The 20,664-nt window shown below is 44.1% G+C and overlaps 1 pseudogene; it reads left to right on the top strand.

Moving 5' to 3' along the window:
• The first annotated feature begins 4,270 nt into the window (after positions 1-4,270).
• Positions 4,271-20,664, top strand: part of LOC102823190 — a 29,811-nt pseudogene continuing 13,417 nt past the window's right edge.

Genomic DNA, 20,664 nt, shown 5'->3' with positions numbered 1-20,664 from the left:
CATTAAGTGAGAATAGCGGAGAGCCGGGACCCTACCTAGAGAGGCAGAGACACCAGGGATGGAGACAGAGACTATGACGTGGACAGATGGAGCAGCTGGGGACACTGAACTCAGGGAGGGAGAGGGGCTGTGTGTTGACCGCCAGGGGTGGGGGTGGGAGGTGTGTGAGGGGGGAGCGGGTCTGTGGGGGTGTACCCTTTGGTTATTTGATGATGCATGAGGGGATTATAATCATTGCAATGAAATGAAATGTGATAGGATGAATGCAAAGCCGATATTCTTCAATGTAAACCTCACAATAAAAACTTATATTAAAAAAAAAAGTTGGTGGGGGGAAATCTATTCCATTTTTCTATGAACTTTTTGAGATCCCTCTCATATACAGATGGAGTTAGGAGTCCTGGTGTGGCGCTGTGGGTCGATGTGCTAGACTGTAAGGTCGGTTTAAACCGTAAAGTTGACGGTTCAGGCTCACCAGATGGTCCTTGTAACCCCTATACAGGGTAGCTATAAGTTAGAACGGATTCGACATTTAACAACAACAACTTACTGGTTCGGGACTGAAGCAGTTCTACCAAGGCCTGGGCTGTCCCGACCGTGCAGGCTCTCTCTCCCAAATGCCTTTAGCCAACATTTGGCTAAAAGAGTCTTTTCTGGGTTCAGTTGGTCCACCCAGGCCACCAGCATCACAAGTCTGTGGGAGCTGTATTCAGGGACTTTTATAAAGTCACCAACCAGTCAACCAACATTTGCTGTGTGCCAGGACTGCTGGTGTGGGAGACCCAGAACAAAGCAGTCTCTATCTCGCAACAATCTCTCTCTCTCATTCATACACACACACATACACACACACACACAGGCAGTCAAACGGGGGCATGAGGGCTTTAGAGCCATCGTCAGGGATGTCTGACCACTTGACCTCTGGGCAGGACGGCATCGAAACATTAGGCCAAGGAGGGCACCAGGAGGAGGAAAGCCAGGCTGGGAGAGGTTAAGGACTTGCTCAGAGTCACATGGAGAGGTGGTGGCAGATCAGGCCGGTTGGGGCTGGGGGAGGGAGACTAGGTTGTTTTTTCAGCTCGGCTGATGCTGGGCTAGCTGCCAGTAGTCAGTGACTCTGCAGTTCCTCACCAGGCCCTGAGCTCAAAGGGAACTGATCCAGGCCAATGGTCTCATGCCAGTGAAGGGCTCAAAGTGACCCAGGAGGCCATCGCTGCAGAACTGGACCCATGGAGGGGCAGATTCTAGCACGTTCTCATGTGGCAGAAGCAATACTGTCATTGTCCTGTCCTTGGTGCAGGTTAGAAGCACTAAGGCCTTCTTCATCTCTCCCTTTTCCTGGGTCTCCTCTAGGAAATCTTCAGTTCCTTTCTTTGAACGGTGGGTATATAAACAAGGGAGCTTCAGAAGTTTGTGCAAAATGTCATTATCTTTTAATCGCATTTTCCATTAACTTTTTGAAATCTCCTAGGATGTGTAACATTGCTGAATGGGCTTCAAAAAAAGATGGGGAACTGGGTCACCAGTAAAACAGTGATCTTAACTGGTCATGGCTGTGAGAAAGAGCTGCCTGTCCCTGAGATCTGTATACTGCCCAGGGGGCCAGTTCCTGTTCTTTCTTCCCCTCTGACCCTGATCCTGAGGGCTGCACTGGAAGGAGCTGGTTGTGACCATCTGTCCAGCAGGGTGTGCCCAGCATTACACAGCCCCACCCAGTGAGTCAGGGCCCTGTTTACTGCTGTTTACTGGAACAGCTTGTTTTGATCCAGAGAAATCTGTTGACACACTTGTGGCCCTGCCCCACCCTCATCTTCCATCTGGGTGGAGGTATTTTTAGTAGAGACAGAGAACAGAGCCCAAACTCCTCCAGGACAGCCTTAGACCCCCCACCCCCGAGGAAAGATAGAAAGACTCCTGTGTGGGTTTCTCGCTTCATCTCATCTCCTTCCTAACTTTTTTGAGGAAAACTAGCTGTGTGGAACTAAGCAGAGACCTTCTAAACGAGAGCCCTCTGAATCAGTGCCATTTTGTCCTTGAGAAACAAATGGTGGCAGGACAGCTCCAGAAACAAAGGACACAAGGAAGTCCTTATTTCCTCATGTGAAACAGAATCCTATGCTTTCATGTGTTTCTAATTCAACGTATTTCTCTTCTGAAAAAGAAAACGTAAATTTGTTTCTGGGATTTGGGAATATTTGTTAATGAAGAAGATTTTTACACTGTTGTTGTTAAGTGCCGTCGAGTTGATCCCGACCCACAGTGACCCTGTATAGGGTTTCCGAGGAGCAGCTGGTGAGCTTGAACCACCGACCTTGCAGTTCAAACCACTTTGTAGTCTGGCGCATTAACCCACAGTGCCCCACCAGGGTTATGAGAAGTAGTGAAAAACACCTCTCAGAGGCCTTGTCTGAAAAAAGGCTGACTCCACAGTCTGGTACTGTGTCCCAGCAGTAAACAGACACTTGTTGATTTCATAAGCACCTCTCAGTTTTCTAGAACATTCCTCAGGCACTTCCCTCTTTCCACACTTTTCTTTCAGGCCAAGTTTTCCCACCCCACCCCTGAAAATGGTGGGGAGCTGTGGGACTCTCCCTGGCAGACAGCTCTACCAAGATTGTGAACAAGCCTGAACTTGCCATATACTCAACTTTCTGGTCAGATGAGGAGTCACTGGTTTTACCACTGGGTGTGGTACGGCAGTTGGGCCCAGCCCTGCCCACAGATACCATTTTACCGAGGCAGAGGAAAACCGCCTTCCTGGTTGCTAAGGGGTGTTTTTGTTTGGGGTGTGGATAGTTACTGCGGGAAGAGGCTTCCTGGCAGGGAATTTGTCCAAAATGCCATTCCCATTTCTGGTTCTTCAGAGCACGGTCGTTTTGTCCTCTGCCTCGGGGGCCATCACTGAACACGCTGCAGTGGGGATTTCAGGAGCATGGTTCCTCCTGACCTGACACCACACTGGCAGGGAAGACAATGACATTTTTCAAAACTCCCCTGGACCTCCACCATGGTCTCTGGTCTTGTCTGGCCTTGGTGAAGGGGATAAGACATCACTTAGTTTGTCTTTGTCTCTGCTTTTGGAAGAACGAGTTTGGGGTGTGTGTGAAATGCATAGAAGAGTCACAGGCTGTAACTTGTAACCTGTAACCAGACCTAACAAATGCTGTTTTTAAAAAAACTACTAAAACCCCAGCTGCCCACAATCCAATTGTTTAAAGCCCAGAACCAATCAGAAAACCACATTGGCACCTCAGTCAGACCCCCTAGACCCTTTTGATCTTGTTTTCCTGAAGACACATCTTGCTTTATATTATTTTGTAACTGCCTTTTTCCACGTAAGACATGACGAACATGTTTCATGATAAACATGTCCTCTATCTATCCCAGCAGGGTGATTTTTTCCCCTCAAGAAATGTCCCTGGTAACAGAATAAATAACAAAGCCTGGCCTCCCGCAGCTCCCTGGGGCTTAACATTTTAACCAACTTGCTTCTAGTCTTTTAAATAAAAACAATGAAGCAGCAGAGTTTCTTAACTAAAGAAATTATTTTCTTTAGGAAAAGGATGACCTCCCCAAGCCTCGGGGTCGCCCAGCCGCGCGTCCTGGCACTGACGTCACCAGCTGCTCACGAGGTTGAGCAATGCCGCCCAAGGAGTCACGAGCTCTCCGCCTCGCCTCACCCCACCCCACCCCCCGCCCCGCTGCCACAGGGAGTGATGCGCCCCTGCAGAGATCCCTCCGCCAAAGTCTGGAATTTTCCAGATCTCCATCGGCCCTTCTTTCGAGCCTCTTTTGGGTGGGGTGACCTAAAGCGACCCCAGTTCGAGTTAACTCTCCCGGAAAAGCTACCTCAGCCCGCCAACTCCACCTAGTCCCCTCTCTCGGTGTTATACCAACACCATTACCACTGCCGAAAGAAAATGGGACTTCTTCCCCTTGAAATCCATCCCCCCCCCCATGTGACCTTGAGATTCTCTGAGTCATTGCTAAGGGAGAAGCGGAGATAAATTGGATCTGAGGGGGTGGGGCTCGTGGGAGACCGAGAACCGCCCTAAGTCATCGCCTCAGGCAGGGGGAGGAAGGGACTTTTTTTCTGGTGGCAGTGGAGGAATCGTTCCGTTGAGCACTGTCCCAGTGATGCGGCTAGGCCTATAAAAGCAAAAGTTGTGGCCTGTCCGGCAGGAGTTAGCATTAGGGAGGGCTGCTTTGTCTGGAGAGTTTAGTGGGAGGAAGCGCTAGTTGAGGGCTCCAGCCGACAGATAGGCGGGACATGATAGACCCAGCTGAGACTGCCGAGAGGCTGCAAGGATCAGGGAGGCTGAGGAAGCCCGATCTGGGGACTGCTGCGTTGCCAGCGTCTCCAGGATCCCGGGGGATGGACATCATTCCAGGCCTGGCTGTCTCTACAGCCGCTGGAGAGAATGCTTTTCTGACGTCAGGGCGCACCTCCACATGGGCTGAGGGAGCCCTGGGTGCCCTGGTTTGTGTGGACGGAGGAAGGCAGGGAGAGGAGGTGGTGATGGAGGAGACTTGAAGGGTTTCCCCAGGCTTGAAAGAGAGAATTTGGAAGTGGGCACTTGATGCCCAGGAAATGCTCAGAAAGTTAGCACAGGATGCAGGTCGGCTGGGAGCAGGCTAGACCTTGTGCTTGTCGATGCCAGCAGACCCCTTTTTTTCCAGACAAAGGGTTGTCAACTTACCTGGAGATGAGGCCTGGTCTTGTGGAAACTGAAATTAGCCTCGTGGGGCTGACAGCTCGGGCCCAGGGTGGTATGTAATGGGGGCTGGCTCAGGCCAGGCCTGGTAGGAGGTGTAAGGGTGGCTGAAAGAGTGATTTAGAAGGCAAGGGGCCATCCTGACTGGCTGGTGTGACACCCGATGTGTCTGACGCAGGGGTGTTAGTGGGCACAATTGACCAAGGCTTTATTTTCCAGGTGGCAGTGCTACCCTTTGGACTTTCTTCTCTAGGTCTGAAGCTAGCTTCTTCTGTGAGCTCCTCTGCCCCTCCTCCCTTTAACTCTCTCGAGGTTATTCATTCGCTTAAAAATTTGGTTCTGGTAAGCAGGAGGAAGGCGCTGATACCCCTGTTGGAGTCGGTATTGCTGGTAACAATGAAGGAGAAAAGGCCACCCCTGCTGAGGCTCTGGGTGGGAGGGTTGGTGAGACCCCTGGGCTGAAATGATGGCAAAATTGGTTGCTTGCCTGTGGAGAGGGTGGGGTTGAAGGTGCAGCCTTGGGTAGGCCTGCAATGATGGTATGAGTTTTGATAATGCCTCATGGACCATGGTTTGTTATATAGTGTGCATCATGGCGCTCAGATGGACCAGGAGAAATGGAGCCCCCTGGCCAGTATGAGGCATAGCACTGCAGGAGGGGAGACCCTGAAGGAGAGAGCCCGCCTAAATTTGATGGCTGCAGATTGAATTTCCAGGCTTAGGAGGAAGCTCTCCACTACCATGTTTCCCGGCCTTGCTCAGGAAGCCCTGTATTCAGGAGGCCACCACCATTTTAAGTTTTCAGATGAGTTTTTGAGGGAGCAACCTTAAAAAAAAATCCAAGGCAGATGCATCCAGTGGCCATCAGCAGATGTGGTGTTTGAATGTTGAATTTGATGATCCAGGCCCTACCATCCTCTGGGCACACGGATGCCAGCGAGCACCTCTCTTTTCCTGGGGGAATGGGTGGAGGTTTTCAGATGCTGCGTCTTAAATTGAGCCTTCATATACTAGATCTGTGCTACGAACCTTACTTCGAGAAGATTCTAAGCTATAGAACTTATTAATGGTGATGCCACAACACAGAGTGATGCCTTGCAGATGAAGCCCAGTGACCATCGTTCACTCATCCCTACCTACCTACCTTCATGCTTGCCCGACTCTGTATTGGAGGATGGTTTAACCTGTGGGGGGTGGGAGGTGGGTGGGTAGCGGCAGGGTGGTGGTTGGGAGGGAATTGTTCAAATTTTAATTTTTGTTCAAGTTTTAAATACCTTAGGCAAAGGGAGTATTTGAATAAGGCCAACTGGCAATTGAACTCCTGGCATAGCGCTGTAGGATCAGCGCCGGGCTGCAAACTACAAGGTCAGCAGTTCAAACCCACCAGCTGCTCCTCGGAAATCTTATGCAGGGTCGTCAGAACCCACTGGATGGCACTTAACAATTGGCAGTTAAGGGGGTTCTTGTGTGTGGTGACCTCTAGTGGAGGGTGTGAAGTTGATAGTAACCAAATTGTTTGGGGTTTTGTCGCTATGAGTTGGTACTGACTCACTGGCACCTAACAACAATAATTGCAGTGGTGGGCACAGAGCTCTGTGATTCATCTTGCTCCATAGTTTTGGACTTGACTTGATTCTATTTCAAAAGACTTTTGGCATTCAAATCTGTAGACCCTGGGGTGGGGGCTAAGGGAGGGTCAGGGCACAACTTAGCACTGGTACTGGGAGGAGGGATGGGGATGGTAGGGAATGTGGAGTGATGGGAATTTTCAGGAGAAAAACAGAATGGAAGTAAAACAGCTCATGGACAGAGAAAAGAAATACTAGTTAATTGATAACTAGTAAAATTGTTACTTAAAAGTGACAAAAGTTGCTTGGAAACTTTCCAAAGTGCTTAGAGGTTTGTTGGGATTACAAGAAAAAACAAAAAGCAAAATTGGTTTGCTTTACTACAAGGTGGGGAAGATGGAAAAAATGTAGCTGAAAACTTAAATGTAAGTCACAAGAAAGATGGGCTGTAAACACTTGGATCAGTAAGAGATGAACACCTTTCACTACTTTGCAAGCTTCCTAGATGTTTTATGTGAAAATGTGCCTGTGATAGTCAGGTACAGTAAGTCTTAGGACTTCCAAATGCCCAAATTGTGGGTTTAAAGGACTTTGTGGAATTTCGTTGTGCACCTTTTATAAAACTCATAATTATTTGTATATATATAAAACTCATAAGTTATTTTGTGATTGAAAGTTCTATGTCGTGTCTTAGATAAATACATCTTTTCTGTTTGTGGATATTGATAACAGCTAAAATTTTGTTTGTGGTCATGTAAAATTATGTAACATTTGGTTTGAATGTAACATTTTTTGTGCCTTTCAAATGGGTGAATAAGGAGAAGCAAACTGGAGGTTGGGGAGGATCATTCCTAGATGTCATCTGTTTAAATATTCAGGGAAAGGTCATCTGGGAACCTTTCTTTTGAGAACTACTTAATGTTTTTAAGTAGCACCTATTGAATTGGTAAAGTAATGCTGGTGACTTCTGCCCCTCTTGCCCTTAAATTTCCCTTAAAATTTTTTAAAATTCTCAGTTCTTTATGCTTTAGGGATTTTTCTGTCTTGTCATTATTTTTAACATTTAAAAATATATTGGCATGATAGTTTAGTTTTTGAATTAGTAAGTTGTCTATGGTAACAGTGACTTGTCATCCTCTCAGTCATGCATGGGTGGGAAGTGTGGGTATGCTGTTACAAAGTTGAATCTGTAAATAGATGCTTAAAGCATTTGTACGTTCTGTGTCATAAGAATGGTTGCATCATCCATGTACATGAATTACTAACCATTTTCTTCCCCTTTACAGCATAAATAAAAAGTTCTGAGTTCTAAACTGATTAGAATTGTTGTATTACTATGTTACAGTTCTCAACCTTGGTATTTTCTGAATGTAGCTTCATATTGTAGATGTACGCCTCGATTCTCTGGATGATAGCTTCAAGTAATTCACAGGCTATTCAGTACTGTGGTAACCTCAAACTTAACGAATCTTCTGAACAGACTGCAGTCCTGTGGGGGTCTGGAGAGGGGCTCTGCTCACTGTTGGGAGTTGATAACAGTTGTACCAAATCTTTTATCCAACCAATAATGTTTTAAGAGAAGGGGTTTGTTGACCTGAATATCCTGGAATATTACCTGGTTTGATTCCCAAAGAGTATATCAAAAAAGATCTATAATTGATTCCAGTTTTCACAGATAACCAGTAGATTGGTAATGAGGTGGATATGTGATGCATTTTCCATATTTGCAATCTTGGTGGTGAGGTGTAACTGGGATTTAGGTCTAAGTACCTAATTGTAATTTTATAATTATGAATTTGACTCCTCTTTTGGTAAATAAGTCTGGGCTTCCTTGAGTAAGCAACATTAGGCAAAGGAAATGCGTAGAAGCACCCGGAATGCAGTGTTGACAGCATGGTTCTGTGACCTGTTTGGGGAAGTGGTGTTTCGTCCTGAGTGCTAATTCCTTGCACTAATGTGTGTTAACTCTTGGGCCATAAGGTTTTACCACTGCCAGCCTTGCTGCCAAGGAGGCTCTTGTTTATAAGGGAGCAGAAAGGGAATCTAAGGCATGCTTGCCTGGGAAGGGGGCATAAGACTGAAATGGAACAGGGAGGGTGTGGTCAAAGCAGTGGGGAGTACAGCAGAAGTGCAACAGCCATAGGTTTTAGCTGCTGTCCTAGCTCTTTGAGTATTTCTTGTTGGCCTGCCTCATGGCTTAGTGTGAACCCCATGTTGTGTTGCCACAAGCTACTGAAAAATGAGTGACGAGCTGTCAGCTTTTCATGTGAACTGTGTGCTGGAGGATCCATTCCCTGCTCCCCATCTCTTTCCTCAGTCCCCCAAGAAACAACTCTCATCTCTAGTTTGTGTCCCCAGTGCCTTTGCACCTCACTTGCTCTCTTTTCAAAACTCCAGTCATATCCTTGTTTCTCATTTTCTGTATGGTGATTACAAAACTTGTTTTAAACTTTGAGGAGGATAAATATTTTAAAGATCCCTCTGGAGGTAGGAACTCTTGTTTTCCCCATACCAAGCATACCAAGAAGCTGTGGTATGCTGAAAAATTATATACTAGGGAGGGGAGGAGGAAATGTTTGGCATTGGAAGTGGTTATACAGCCAAGTATGTTAACATAGAGTATGCTAGCAGCTGAAGACCAGCTCACTGCTTTCTACCCAACCCAGGAGCTTATAAGAGGTGGTTGCCTTAACTGTTCCTTACCCTGCAGGTACGGGGAGTGGGTGGCATAAGTTGATGACAATGTTGGCCATAATTGCTCATTTGAATCTGCACAGATCTGAAATTCTACCTTTCCCCCAAACTCATTGAGGTGGACTATGATACACAGAAATTCAGTGAGTAGGCTTGTGGTACAAAATGGTGCAATTTGACACATAACAGAAAAAAGTTGACTTTAGAAGTTCATTTAAAAAGGAAAATAGTGTGAGAGCAAGTATTGGTTAATGCTCCCCTGGGTGCCCAGGTCAGAGACAATAGACTGCAAAAATGGCTTCGCGTTACAAAACGGGAGTTGGACAGTAAGTGCTACCCCTAGTTCCCATCAGCCAGCCTTGGTTTTTCTTGTTGATTACATCAAGGGACCCTGAAAACCTTTCATGTGGGCCTAACCTTTCTGTGTGTACATAAGTCTATGGAGGAAATGTTCCCCCGGCTGTCCCAACCATGCCAGCGTTTGTGGTTGTGTTGTGCTGGTGTGTTACAAAATACTGAAATGCCAACACAAGTTTATCAATATTTGTGGTATGTTTGACATTTTCATATGTCACATAGAAAAATACACTGATGCAGTCTGAAAATGGGAAAATAAGATGGGAATGTGTACATTCCAAGCAGTGGCCTTGAGCTTGTTCAGTGATGATGTGCTCCAACTGCCTCTTGGCCTTCTGGTTGGCATGTGGCTTCACAAACCATGCATTACTTTTGGCTCAGTTCTGAAACTGAAAGGGTTCTTGTTGTGAAACTTACAAATAACCAAAATGGAAAAAAACAAGACCTCAATAGTCTTGTTAATTGGCATATTTACTATTTTTTAATGCATTTTTATAAAGAAATGGGATTATAGTATAAATTGTTTTGTAACTCCTCTTAATACAATGAACATTTCCTGTCACTTGAAGCATCATTTGGAGTGGTGATCTGTTTATACTGATTTAAGCAATCTCATTCAGATGGACATTTCTTTCTTACTACTTTTTTACTCTCTGCATTTTTTTCTTACTACTGTAATCTTCCTTGTTGCTCAAATTGCACCCCTTCCCATGGTTATTTCTTGGGGATATGTGAATACATTTCCAAACATGAAATGGCTCTGCCAAACTTCTTTTAAAAAAAAAGAAAACTTGTGAATTGGGTGAAGGTTTATAGAGCAAATCTGTTTTAAATTCAACAATTCATACACATTCTGTTTGATTTCATTGATTGCAGCCACCACAGTAAAACTTCACTTGTCCTGTTTCTCCCTGTCGTTTCAGTTTCTCTGTGTTTCCTAACCCTTCCTGCCCTCTGAACTTTGTCCCTGGGCAAATGTTGCTCTTTTGATCTTAATGGTGATTTTTCCAAGGAGTGTGGACGTTCCTGTTGTTATACACCTGTCTATGTATGGATTGACTGAAAATGGAGCCATGGAGTACATTTAGTTCCAGGCCTGAAGACTGGCTAAGGGCATAGTCCCAGGGGTTCTGACAAACTTTTGACTTCAGGTTCTTGCTGCTAAATTGCTCTCTGGGGAGAGCGTTTTCTAAATTGCCTTCTCACTAATAATGTAGGCTAGGCTGTTTGCCCTGACCTTTCAGAACCATGTTAACATCTGACAACATTGCCTCTTTTCATGGGCCCTGGGCCCGTCTGTGGATGTGTCTCACTACTTTGACTGCTGGTGAGACCATGTGCCCATAGCATTTGTATTTTTGTGCGTGTGATTTTCCTCTTGACCATTCACTTTTCTATTGATTATTTTGTAAAAATGATTTACATTTTAAAAATCTTAACTCTTATATTTCATGATATTCCTCCTAATTCGTGGGTCACTATTTAATTTTGCTTATTGTGTTTCAAATCAACAAAAGTTGCGATTTTTAGGCTAATTTATCACTCTATGGTTTCTGCAGTTAGTGTCGCATTTACATGTTACCCACTCCAAGAGTATATACATATTAATTGATATTTTCTTGTAGTACTTGCTTGGCTGCGTTTTGTACATTTAAACACATATTGCAACTGGAGTTTATTGTGGAATCTGTCTATGTGGAGGGGAGTTTGATGCCCCCTGAGTCTCAGAGCTTGCTCTGGCCCCACACCACTGTACCCTGGCCAGCCTCGCCGGTTGGTGTCACAGAGAGAGAAGTTCATTGTCAAGAGGCTCAGGGAGGCTGTGTCTTCTCCCTAAAGGGATTCTGCTTTCTTGTTCCTCTTTGACTCCCTGTCACAGTTGGTTTGGAAGATGGCAACAACCCTTTGGGTTTGACACCCATGGGGGCAAGGGGACAAAAATCAGAGGTTCTAATTCTGACTTTGCTAATTGCTATGACTGTGGGTACAGTTAGTACTTAACCTCCACCAGCTGGTTTTCCTCATCTGTAAATGCGGGGTGAATGAAATGCTACGTGTAGTTGCTACACAGCTACTCTATATGGAACGTTTCCAATGATTTCTTCCTCTCTGCCCTCTTTCCTCTCATCTGTTATTCCTAACTCCACATCTCACTGTTCCTCCTGGTTCCCACTCCCTATCTCTGGCTACCTCCCCCAAGAATGCCAGAAATGGGCTTCTAAAGATCTGCAAACATTCAGAAATGGTCTATGTATCTCCTTCTGTGGAAGTGTCCATTTAATCAGCTTGTCCAAGTGGCCCATGACCTGCATAATGAAGGACCAGCTGTACTGTTTCACCCACCTTGTTCTTATATTGGAAAGTGCTTGGCCAGTTTCTCCGTTAGGTGGTAAACAGTGTTTTGACAGTTTAAATTTGCGGTGGTGTGAGTCTCTCTATGTGCTTGGTGTATGTGGATTTCCCAGAGTGGTGGGGGCCTGCCTGGTCAGCGAACAGGATGGCCTCATGACCCTTGTCACACCTACTCAGGTGCTGCCAGTTGTACTTACTAACATCAGGTTTTTGCAATTTTATTTATATCTATTTTTAAAAGTGCTTTCATTGTCTTAATCTGTATTTCCAGAATTACTTACTTGCCAGTCTGAGTAGCTCATCATTTGATTCATCATCTGTGTTTTTCTGTTTGATATTAACCAGTCAAAAGCTCAGTCAGGTTTGACTTTTGTAATGGAGTCTTTGTACTGTTGGGTCAGTAAGCTCTTGCCATTTATTATGGTCAAACTCACATTACTGTTGTTTTTTCCTTTGGTTTTTGGCACAAAAAAAGTGTATATTGTATGAGGACTTAAAATATATATTAATCTACTGGATTTGCTTCCGGTTATTATTTTAGTGACCAAATATGTTTGTGCTCTATCAGTGACGTAAATAAACTCTTCTCCACTGAAGCTGTTAAGAATTCATCCTTGGGGAGTGGACCCAAGGTAAAATTGGAATATGACTTTTCATTAAGTGTTAACTTTCTCTTTTGCTCCACACTTGTGAATATTAATTATTTAGTTATTATCTGTTTGGTTTTATTTCTGGAATATTGGCCTCTAGCTTTTGTTGTTTCTGATCAAAGACAGTAAATTTTTATGATACTCACTATTCAGTAGATTTTTAAATCTAGTAAGTTGGGGAGTACCTTGCGATATTCCTTCAGGTAAGAATGTCATTCTCTCCTTACTGGAATTGGAGTCCACATAACGGGGTTCGCCTTAACCATTGCTTTATGACATAACATGGCCCTCTTTTATTTGCTTCTTTGGTTGTTTTTAATAATGTGGTAAAATAAGCAGTTCTGAATTTTTCACCCAATTGAAGAACTAGAACTTGGATGCAACTTCCGTTTACTTGTACGGCTCTCCCCACCTTGGCCCTCTGCCCACCTGCTAGCTGAGGTTGTAACCATCATCTTGAATCCTGGGATTATCTGTCATTTGGTTTCTTTCCATATGTCTTTTTTTTGTAAGTTTAAATTTATAAAATGCTATGCTTTTGTTCTAGGTGTGTTTAACTTTATAGAAAGTGTATTAAGTATGTAATCTGGAACTTTTCTCAAATGATAGGATGTCTTAAGATTTAGCTCTTACTGTGACGGTAGTTCATTTGCTGTGCTTGCAGAATAGTGTGGTTGTAGCACAGTTAATTCCTCCATTCTCCCATCGATGACAATATAGTTACTTCTCTTAGTCCATAAAGTTTAATTAAACAGTGTAAGTGATGATTACTCTGTCCTTATGCAAAACTAAAACATGCCTAATGACATTGGCCCCGCCAATCCCACCCTCCTCCCGAGAGGTGACGAATGTTACCAACTTGTTCTGTTTCCTGAGACATTTTTCTATTCATTTACATCCTTACTTAGAAGAGGTATTGCTTTTCTTCTCCTTTATAAGTGGTAAATACTTTTGGATATAGCATGAGTGACTTGCTTTTTCCCTGAGTACATACAGATCTTCCTGAGTTCTATTTAACTGCTGCGTAGTATCCCTTACTCTAGAGATGTCACCAGGAGCTATGCAGCCATTATACTGCTGATGGATATTTATGCAATTTACAGTCACCTTGGATTACAAACAACAGTACCGTGTGATCATCTTCTTAGCCACCTCCCTGTGCATGTACTGTGGGTGTTTCTCAGGACAGCTACCAAGAAGTGAAAGTGCTGGGTCTATTCTGCCCTCTTGCCCTCCAGCCTGGGTATGAATGTTTACATATGAGAGTATCTTTTTCCATAGCCTCTTAGACACTCAGTATATTAAAATTTGAAATTTTACCAACCACCACCTTTGATCTGTTCTGTATTCACAGTGACCCGTTGGTACTGTAATTGGTACACTAGATCCTTGGCATCTGCAGGTTTAACGTTAATGGGCTTTTTACCCTGATAGGGGCCTAGGGTCCAAGATACATCATAATTCATCATTTTCTCAAAGGATCGTTTTTTGAATTCCTCGTACCATGATGTCCAGCCTAGTGGCCTGCTCCGTGTCACACCATGACTCTGTTCCCTGTGATCTCTGCCCCTCAGTGATGTTTTCAAAGGGACCAGCATCTTGCAGACTTAGGTAAGTTCATGGCTACTCTATTTACTGTTGTAATAGATGGGACTGTGTAGTATCTGTTTGTGGCAGAATTTCTTTTAATCCCTTTATGATTCACTAGCCCTGTAATTTAGAAACTAAGAAAAGCATAAAGTCGAAGTGAAATGTTTCTCTTCCCCTCAAGATATCTGTTAATGACAACTTGGTTTATATTTCTTGAGATCATTTCTCCCATGAACAGTCTAAAATGTATCCAGTGATCTACTCTACAGTGGAATCATACAATACTCACTATCCTGCGATTCCTTTTTTATTTTATGGTTCCGTACTGTTTAATCTTAGCATGTTAGTACAGGTTTTGTTTGTTTTTTACACTGTGGTTTGGGTGAAAGTTTGCAAAGGAAATTGGTTTTCCATTCAACAACTTATATACACACAGTTTGCTCTATGATACTGATCCCCACAATGTAACAGCACTCTTCCCACTTGCTCCCTGTTCCTTGTTGGTCTGTCCCTGTCCTGTTACCTCTCAAGCTGGTGCTGTGAGCTCCCTGCTTGCGGTCCCTGCCCTAATGTCAGTGCATTGAGGAGACAACGTGGCTTTGAGAGTCACTGCTCACTGGTGTCTCAGAAGGTCCGGTGTTCACACTGGCTCCACATCTACTTCTTACCGGCTCCCCATCTTCTTGGGTTGTCTGGGTCTGGGGCTCTCAAAACACCACAGCCCTGAAGCTGGGCAGAGAAATAGATAATGCTGGTGGTCTTTTAATGTGAAAATTACAACTTTTTAGTAGCTAACACTGAATTTTGTGTGAGCTCGGGTCTTACTTGTTGCAAAACAACAATACCTCTAACTTGGTGTAAGAAGGCTCCACTTCCTAGAAGGTTAAAAACAAAAGTCTTCTGGAAAAACTATAGTAACATTTTCAAAAAAGTTACATCTCCTTATCCAACATTTTGCATTTATGACCATAGTAAAAAATGTATCCAACTATTTTACGGGTTATCCACTGTTAGGTTCGAGGAAGAGCAACACGGGCCTGGTGGTTAAGGGCCGTGATTCTCAGTGGTTTGGGAGTTCTGTAAGGATGTGGTCATCTGATCTGATGAGTGCCTCCTCCAATGGCACTTAACGCTGTAAGGTCTCTGGAACCTAACAGTGTCCACAGGTGAGGAGTGTATACATTTAATTATACTTATTTGCTTCCTTGTTTTGCCTACTTAAACCTTCCCACCTGGTATTGCCAGCACTTCTAGGCATGAATGGAACCAGGGTGCCTTTCTACACAGCAGAGGGCTCAGAGAGAGCCCTGCTCTGCCTCCTGCTCTCTGTAGGGTCACAGGGAGATCAACAAAGGTGACTTACTGGGTGTCAGGCCCCTCTCAGCCCCTAGGGTGACCAGTGCATGTGACAACTGTGTGACCCGTCGACTGTATGTCAAAGCAAGACCCTGCCACCACGACTGAACCTAGAGGCAAATAAATACCCTACTCTTTTCTACCAATTTATTTATTTAACATAAACATATGAAGAAAAGTTTCAAGTGTAATAATCGCTTATGTTAAAAATTACATCCCATCAGTGATACCGTGAAGTTTTCTTTTAGCTCGTCCCCCTTTCCGCAGAGGCAACTGTTATGGTCACTTTACTGGCCTTTCCTTCTGGAGAATTCTGTATTAGCAGGAGCTCTGGTAGCATAGTGGATTATGAACTGAGCTGAACTGCTAACTGCAAGGTCAGCAGTTCAAAACTCCCAGCTGCTCCGTGGGAGAAAGATGAAGCTTTCTGCTCCCGTTAAGATTTACAGCCTCGGAAACCCTATGCGTGGTCACTATGCGTTGGAACCGACTCCACGACACATAACCACCACACAGCTATAGAGGTGTGGGTACACCGCATTCTCTGTCCTGCACCTTGGGTTTCCTGGTAACAGGACTTATACGAGGTCACAGCAGTTTGTGTATATCTGCCCCTACCTCGATCTTTTCCACATCTGTGTCGTAGTGTTAAAATCTGCTGTCATGTATTTTTTGGGTAACTATGAAGGAGCTCTGGTAGCGTAGTGGTTACGAATCGGGCTGCGAACCTTAAGGTCAGCGGTTCGAAACTACCAGCCGCTCCGCGGGAGAAAGATGAGGCTTTCTACTCCCATAAGGATTTACACCCTCGGAAACCCTGTACAGGGTCGCTATGGGTCGGAACCGACTCAACGGCACTTAACAACAACAACATTAGGTTGGGAACAGCCACTTTCATTGTAAACAAGGCTAAACTATCTACATGTGACTTTGTGTATTTGGGCGAGGATATCTGTGCGGAAAGATTTCCTTTAGGAGGCATTCTGGGTCACAGTACATGCGATTCTAATTACAGTGGATGCTGCTGCTGCTGGCACACTACCGAGGTGGTTCTCATTTATGATTTCTTCCAACTTACCAGCACTGTGCTCTCGAGCTTGGTTCTTTTTCAGTCCAAGAAGTGAAAAATAGTATCTCACTGTAATTTGTATTTTTTTGTTGTGATCAGTGAAACTCAATATGCTTGTCTATGTCTCTAAAAACTATTTTCGGTTCATAACCTATGCTCATTTTTCTATTGTTTATATACTTATTGATATTTCAGCGCTCTTTATATATTAAGGAAACGAGCCATTTGTCATTTATGCTGCAAATATTTCCCTCGTTTTATCACAGACCTTTAAACTTTATGGTAAAATTCTGCTGTTTAGAGCTTTAAACAAGTATATGCTCATTTGTCAATATTTTCTTTTATGACTGAGATTTTTATGAGTAGTTCAGAAAGGCTAATCTGCCTCAACATTATTTTTTGTTGTTAAACTCCATATTTTGTTCCAGCTCTGTATTTGTTTGAATCTTGGATCCATCGGACCTTTATTTTGGTGTGATCAGTAACCTAGGGATGGCCTGTGTGGTACGTTTACTGATTCGTCCAGCAGTTTACCATTAAGTACCTATTCATGTCCTAGTTCCAAATGTTTTCCAATAGTGTAGCTCTGTGCATTACCATACGGTAAGTTTCTTCTACTTTGTTATTCTACTTTTCTCGAAGTTTTCTAGCTACTCTTGCTGGTTTTCTTTTCTCTTAGTTTGTCTTCATGCTGTTATCTTCCTAGGCAGGACTACAGCATGTCTTCCTATTAGCTTGGGTCTTTTTACATTAGTTCTGTATTATATGGGAAGCTGTGGTCAGTGATGCTGGTCTCAGTCTGTGTGCCCAAGTGTCTGGGTGTCCCAGTCCTGCTGGCAGCCCTCACCCTATTCAGATGATGGCACCACCACAGGGTGCTGAGGGTTTTGTGTGTTTTTATTTACTGTTTCTAATGGTCAATTGGGAGCCCGGTGGCTTCATACAATAAACACTTGACTGTGATCCACAAGGTCCACAGTTTGAGTCCATCAGCTGCTTTGCGGGAGAAAAATGAGGCTTTCTGTTCTTGCAAAGATTTAGAGCCTCAGAGACCCTATACGGGATTACTATGAGTGGTGACTAACTCTGTGGCACTTAACAGCAAATGGTTATTTAAGGATCCCTGGTAGCATAGTGGATTATGAGCTGGGCTGCTAACTGCATGGGCAACAGTTCGAATCTACTAATGGATCTGCAGGAGAAAAATGATTCTTTCTTCTGTAAAGATTTAGTGTCGGAGACCCCAAATAGGGTTGCTATGAGTTGGAACTAACTGGGTGGCATGAAACCCCCACCACCAGAGGTTACTTGTTACCATTGTTACCAACAATGGCCAGTTTGGGAAACTTATGGGTGAAATGTCCCTAAGTACAGGGTTCTGCTGAAAATGCCAGGATGTTCATGCAAATGCAGCTCGGAGAATGAATTGGGCCCAAGGTCATATCCAATGAGAAGTGCTGGATCAGCAAGGATGAAACAGACAGTGACTGCCCCACAAGGCTGGGAGAGCTGGGCTCGTCCACCTGCTACTCTACCCCTAGGTGGCTGGCTCCTCTCGGGGAGAGTCTTGTGTCCCCAGAATGTCTGTATGTGGAATCCTATTCTCGTGATTCCGTCACCCTATTTATAACCCCTGAACCCGCTGTTTTCTCCGGGCCGCAGTCCTGCTGGACTTTTCCCGCAACCTATTGATGGTTTTTGCCTTAATGTGCTTACCACCGTGTGCTGTTGCTTTCTGGCCACATGGGGAACACACTTTCCCATCTGACACACAGTGGGCCTTCTAGGGGCTCTGAAGTATGACCTGTGCATCTCCCCATGGACTGCCCTTACCAGCCTGCCACTCTGGCTAGGGGTCAGCGCCTCCTCCTGGTCAGAGATGGCCTGTGTGTGCTTCAACAGATACCTGTATCACTACAGGAAAAGAAAAGTGGGGGGCTTTTATTATTTTTATAAATAATATTTTATTGTGTTTTCTCAGTGAATGCACAGTAAATTAGGTTCCTGTTTGACAATTTCTATATGAATTGTTCATTGACATCTCACAATAGGTCAACATTCTCTTTCATTGTGGTCTAGTTGTTCCGTGTCTGGTACTCTAGTTTCCCTTCCTCCTTATCTTGGTTTTAGAGTCACTGTTGACCTTTTTGGTCTTACAGTCTTTCAAAAAAAATTTTAATCAAAAATCTATGTTTCTGTATTGTGATTATGACTTCTTTGACTTACTCTTCAAATGGTGTGCTTTTCTAGTTGTATACAGATCTGATTCGTCCCCTAAGCAGTCACAAGACTGGCGCTGGGGTGTGAAGCGTTTGAAGGCTTGTAACTCCTGCTGCCTACCTGCTGCCCTCTGTACAGCTGGGCTCCAGCTCACCTGTTCCCAGCAGGCTAGGAGGCCCAGCTCCCCCAGCCTTGCCCAGCACGACTACTATCTATTTTTTATATTTGCTGCTTTGATGCAAAAAAAAAAAAAAAAAAAGGTATCTCTGTGCTTTAATTTTAACTTTTTGATTTTGTGAAGTAGAATGAACATTTCTTATATTTATGAGCCAGTTTGCGTGTCTGTTTTGTGCTTTACTTAATTGTTTTTCTTTTTTTAATTGTGATGAAAATATTCAAAACAAACGTATGCCTATTCAACAATTTCTGTGTTTCTGATTCAATGGCATTGATTATATTTTTCATGTGGCACAGCTACCATTTTGCTATTCATTCCACTACCATTAGCATAAACGCAGCAACTCCTAAGCAATAAAAGTCCCCCTTCTCCCACCTTCTGCCACCCCTGGTAACCACTAATAACTTCCGGTTTCTAGATATTTGCCTATTGTGTAGAAGTGAGATCATGGTGTATTTATTGTTTTGCAATTGACTTTTTCGCTCAGCATGATGTTTTCAAGGTTAGTGATGTTGTGGCCTCCCTCAGGACTTCATTTCTCCTTGTAGGTGAACAGTATCCAGTGCATGCATAGACTGTATTTTGTTTTTCGCTCATTTGTTTTGGACATTTTGGCTGTTTGCACATTTTGACGACAGTGTAAAGTGCAGCAGTGAACATTGATTCACTTACCTTGCCCTGCTGTGTGAGAACTCTTAATATTCACATTTAGCCTTATTTCGTTGCAAAAAAACACGTGGGGACCATGTTTAACGTCCTCTGGCTGGCTTCCCAAAGAGGAAAAACACTCAAACTCAAAATCAGCCCAAGGCCGATTCCTATGAAGTGGTAGTCAGATATGTACGTCCACCCTACAACCTTCTTTACCCGATTCTGACACCAACCAGGCTTCCCACAGCACTCTCTGCTTCCCATCTGGGTTCCACAGTTCATTGCAATGGCCACACAGAACTCATATAACAATACTCAGGATTACAGGGTTTACTCGGGAAGTGATCAGGGTACAATTGAGGAGCAGAACCAACTCAGGACGCCTCTTGTCTGCAGGCACGCCTCACTCTTGTCTTGTGGCCCCTCAGCCTCTGACCTGCAGGGGCAAGTGTTACAAAGCTTCTTTAACCAGTTTGTAAATGCCCAAAGGGCAAGCCAGTCTCCTGCCCGTAGGCCCTCAATATTACTTGGTCCCTGGTCAGGGAAGCTCTGTCTCTCCATCCCGCTGCCTCTGCCATCGCCTCTGCTGCTGCTTCGTTTCTAGGTCGGGTTCTCATGCTCTTCTTTCTTCATGGTCCTGGGATCATCCATTCCTAGTTCTGAGATGGCTCCTTTTAAACCTATAGGGATAGCAAAATGAACCAATACCAGCCTTAGAGTCCTGTACACCTTATTTGCATGATCCAACCCAACCACTTGGTAGGAATTAAGACGTTGGTTAGAAAAACCTATCAAGTAAATTCAAAATACCACAATCATAAAAAAAGTTTTTCAAGTTTGTAGTTTACCATTTAATTTGATGCCTGGGCTATTGCTGAAGGTTTTTCATTTTGTAATCCAGTTGGTCAGTCTTTATTATTATGGTCTCATACTCAGGGATTAGGTCCATTTACTTCTGGTTCTGTTGTGCCTGCTACCCTCCTTAGGTTTAACTCTAATCCATATAAGGAGTCGTTTTGTTGGACAGTATGACGTAAAAATCTAATTTGTTAAATGCCACGGAGTCAGTTCCGATTCATAGTGACCCTATATAGGTGTCCAAGGACTGGCTGGTAAACTTGAACCACTGACCTTGTAGTCCAGCGCATTAACCCATAGCGCCACACCAAGACTCCTAAGAAATTTCGTTACTTCCAAATGGCTAGCTAAGTGTTCCAACTCTCTTTACTGAATAATTCTACTTTCTCAGCTGATCTGAAATGCC

Source organism: Chrysochloris asiatica, unplaced genomic scaffold (genome assembly GCF_000296735.1).
Source record: "Chrysochloris asiatica unplaced genomic scaffold, ChrAsi1.0 scaffold00040, whole genome shotgun sequence".
In the NCBI taxonomy this organism is placed as follows: Eukaryota; Metazoa; Chordata; class Mammalia; order Afrosoricida; family Chrysochloridae; genus Chrysochloris; species Chrysochloris asiatica.
The sequence above is the reverse complement of the archived record's forward strand: the minus strand, read 5'-3'. Positions and strand labels throughout refer to the sequence as shown.